Here is a 4,703-nt window from a genome sequence, read left to right as displayed (position 1 = left end):
CCAGGATTCCCTTGATATCTGCTAACCATGCTCAAAGCGAAGGCTACATCAGGGCGAGTACAAGTCATAGCGTACATGATTGAGCCAACTGCGGAAGCGTATGGTACTCGGCTCATTTCTGCTATCTCAGCTTCGGTACTCGGACTTTGAGTCTTACTCAATTTGGCATTACTTTGTATCGGTAGTTCTCCCTTCTTTGAGTTTTCCATACTAAAACGTTTTAGTACCTTCTCTAAGTAAGTATTCTGACTAAGTCCAATTAGTCTCTTACTTCTTTCTCTTACTATCCTTATTCCCAAAATGTAAGAAGCCTCTCCGAGGTCCTTCATAGCGAAGCACTTCCCGAGCCAGGACTTAACCTCCTGCAGAGTCGGGATGTCGTTTCCTATGAGTAATATGTCATCGACATATAGAACGAGGATGCTTACTATACTCCCACTGGGTTTGACATATACACAAGATTCGTCTTCGCTTCGTACAAATCCAAACTCTCTGACTTTCTCATCGAAGCAAAGATTCCATCTGCGAGACGCTTGCTTAAGTCCATAAATGGACTTCTCAAGCTTACACACTCTATTCGGATGCTTCGGATCCACAAACCCCTCTGGCTGAGCCATGTAAACATCCTCAGCCAACTTTACGTTAAGGAAAGCGGTCTTGACATCCATTTGCGAAATCTCATAATCATGAAATGCGGCAATTGCTAGCATCACTCTAATAGATTTAATCTTCGCAACTGGTGAGAAGGTCTCATCATAGTCAACTCCGAGAGTTTGAGTAAAGCCCTTCGCGACCAATCGCGCTTTATATGTGTGTACGTTCCCATCCACGTCGGTCTTCTTCTTGAAGATCCATTTGCACCCAACGGTCTTGCGTCCGGGCACGTAATCAACCAAATTCCAAACTTGGTTATCATACATGGATTGGATCTCGCTATCCATTGCCTCTTTCCACTTTACAGACTCCGGGCCTGCCATGGCTTCCTTATAGCTATTAGGTTCATCAAGATTTACTAGTGTACCATCACTAATATACGTGTCCCCTTCGGTAGTAATATGAAAGCCATAAAACTGGGGATGAACTCTAACTCTATCGGAACGTCTAAGAGGTAGGGATTCGTCAATCGGTTCAACCGGAGTTTCCTCCTCGGGTTGAACGCCAGCGGTAGAGGTTCCTTCATCTATCGACTCTTGAATCTCTTCAAGTTCGATTTGCCTCCCACTGTCTCCTTGGCTTATGAGTTCTCGCTCTCGGAAAACTCCTCTCCTAGCAACGAAGACAACATTATCCTTCGGTCTATAGAAGAGATATCCAAAGGATGTCTGCGGGTAGCCGATGAAAATACACCGCTCACTTCGAGGTTCAAGCTTGTCGTGAGTATCTCGTCTTATGAAAACCTCGCAACCCCAAACCTTGATATGTGCCAACGAAGGAGCTTTCCCTGTCCACATCTCGTGAGGTGTTTTGGCAACCTTCTTAGTAGGGACTCGGTTAAGGATATGGGCGGCAGTCTCTAAGGCATACCCCCAAAAAGAGATTGGTAGCGAAGCACGACTCATCATAGAGCGAACCATATCCAATAAGTTTCGATTACGCCTTTCTGCAACACCATTTAACTGCGGTGTCCTAGGAGGCGTCAATTGTGAAACTATTCCACACTCCTTGAGATAATCATGGAATTCAAGACTTAGGTACTCTCCTCCTCGATCGGATCGAAGCATCTTGATTTTCCTGCCCAATTGATTCTCCATTTCATTCTTGAACTCTTTGAACTTTTCGAAGGTGTCTGACTTTTGCTTGATTAAGTAGATATACCCATATCTACTATAGTCATCGGTAAAAGTCACATAGAAGCGGTTCCCATCCTTCGTGGTTGATCTAAACGGTCCACATACATCGGTATGTATTAGGTCCAATAGACCCTCGCCCCTTTCACACGTACTCGTGAAGGGCGACTTAGTCATCTTTCCAAGCAAACAAGACTCGCATGTGTCATCTTCCCTAAGGTCGAATGACTCCAACACTCCATCCTTTTGGAGTTGGGCTATGTGTTTCTTGTTGACATGTCCAAGTCGACAATGCCACAAGGATGCTTTATCCATACTAGTGCAAGAATCAATATTCAAAACATCATTTCCTAAGTTATCAACAATCATAACAGTTTCATATATTCCATTACATGGTATAGCTTCAAAATAAAAGACAACATTCAGATAAGCCAAAATAGAACCATTCTCATTATTAAAAGAAAATCTAAATCCTTGTCTATATAAACCATGAAATGAAATGATGTTTCTAGCCATTTCTGGCGAATAGCAACAATTGTTCAAATCTAAAACCAAACTCTTCCTAAGCACTAAAGAATACACTCCAATCTTGGTCACAGGCGACGATCTTCTGTTCCCCATGATTAGATTGATCCTTCCTTGCTCCACATCCCTACTTCTTCTTAGTCCCTGCACATTAGAACAAATGTGATAACCACAACCGGTATCAAGAACCCAAGAAATAGCATGATTGGAATCGTTAGATTTAATTGTGTATATACCTGCAAAAGATGGCTTGATCTTTCCTTCTTTGATTGCTTGCAGGTACTCTGGGCAGCTTCTCTTCCAATGTCCTATCTTGTGGCAGTGGTGGCACTCTGCCTCCTTCGGGTTAGAGCAGGGCTTAGCAGGATCAACTTTGGTCCCACTAGAAGAGGCACCATCTCGGGCCTTCGTCTTGCGATAGTTCTTCGATGAAGCTTTCCTCTTCTTTCCCTTCCCTTGACCAATAGCCAAGACAGGAGCAGCGGATGGATTGGGAGTAGGTGCAACAGACTTGTCCTTGAAGTTGCTCTCAGCAACCCTCAAGAGACCTTGGAGCTTACTTAGGGTGACCTCTTCTTTGTTCATGTGGTAGGTCATCCTAAATTGGTTGTACATCGGAGGCAAAGAGTGAAGCACCATGTCGATCGCCAAGTCCTCACCGAAGTCAACATTTAACTTACGAAGGCGGTCGACATACCTTTGCATCTTTTGCAAGTGCACGGTAAGAGATTCTCCATGACCCATCTTTGCGGAAATCATGTTGGTAAAAATCTCATAACGCTCTTGTCTCGCGTTTTGATGGTACCTCTCCAATAAGTCTTGGTGCATCTCGTACGGGTACATGTCCTCGTAGGACTTTTGGAATTCGGAGTTCATGGTAGCAATCATGATGCAATGTACCTTCGTTGCATCTTGCTCATGAGTTTCAAAGGCGGTGATTTCGGCTGGAGTAGCGATTTCGGTGTTGATTTTCTCGAGCTTCTCATCAAGAACATACTCCTTGTCCTCATAGCGAGCAATGGTGCGAATGTATCTTATCCATTCGCTAAAGTTCGTTCCATCGAAGGTGACCTTTTTGCAAAGGCTCATCAACGTGAAAGAACTAGCAGCAGCGTTGTTTGCGTTCGACATCTATAATTAGAAAAGGACAAAGATAGATTAGAATAAGAATCCCTAATTATCACCCAATAAGAAAAATTAGGGCTAGGATCCAACAATAACATTTACATAATAGAAAAGGGATGCCGTAATCTAACATGCAAATAAATTGAAGGTAAGTGAATGACGATTCACTAATTCTCCATCACAAAACTTAAACTATTAGTCCTAAGTGTTTTTGAGAATTCCTAGGTTCGGATGAGATTCGTTGAAACTATTCAATGGCATGTTTAAATCTCGATATGCCCCTCTTGTTTGTGACTAGGATGCCGAGGATCACAAAGCGGGTGTGAATTACCATGCAAATTCACATGGTGCCTTCATTGTAACGATCACCTATTCGATGTGCCGGTAAACCACACACGCTCCATCGAACTATGATAAACAATGAATCACCCTTTGCCACCTTCGCTTAGAACCAATTGGTGTGCCGGTAAACCACACACGCTCCACTAACATCTTAGCAAGGTGCAAAGTGTAATTTCATGGGATTGCATCAATTCACTTTTCCTAAAGTAACTAGGATTGGGAAATTTTAAAAATATGTGTAGTTACTTTATATTTCTTATTATACTTTTAATGAGAGGATGAGGTTGCCCTATCCTACCCGTTCGGCTAACGACCCTCCACCAATCAAGCAAGCGGTGGGTGTGAGTGTACACCCATTAAGCGCCATTTTATAGGCCGCAACCTTATACCCACCTTATAGATCGGCTTCGTGAATGAGGCCTACTAACGGTAAGACTAGCATTTAGTTATACATATATATATTATTCTAGTAATATCATATTAGTATAGGGTTGTATTTTAAAACTTTTAAAATCTAGGGTTTGAAATTTAAGTTGTTTAAATTAAAACTTTTAATCACAAATATAAATTTCAAAGCATGAGGGTAGGTTTTAAACATTTAAAACATGGAGGATCAAATAACAAATAATTCCAATTAACAATTAATATCCTAATTATCTATATTTGATTTTATTCAAGATTATTACCAAAATAATTAAAATAATTAATTAATTATCATATAAGGAAATTAAATATTTTATTAGTTGATAAATACCTTTAACTAGATCAAGATAATTGTCATATATATCAAAAAATCGGATTTAGATTGATCTATTATGATTAAGGTAAGTTTCCATAAGATAATTATGAAAAAATCCCGAATCTGGCCGTTCCTGACGCCTGGACTCGCCGAGTCAGGCCTACTCGCCGAGTCCACCTTGGGAC

This window comes from Lactuca sativa, chromosome 8 (genome assembly GCF_002870075.4).
Source record: "Lactuca sativa cultivar Salinas chromosome 8, Lsat_Salinas_v11, whole genome shotgun sequence".
Classification (NCBI taxonomy): domain Eukaryota; kingdom Viridiplantae; phylum Streptophyta; class Magnoliopsida; order Asterales; family Asteraceae; genus Lactuca; species Lactuca sativa.
The sequence above is the reverse complement of the archived record's forward strand: the minus strand, read 5'-3'. Positions refer to the sequence as shown.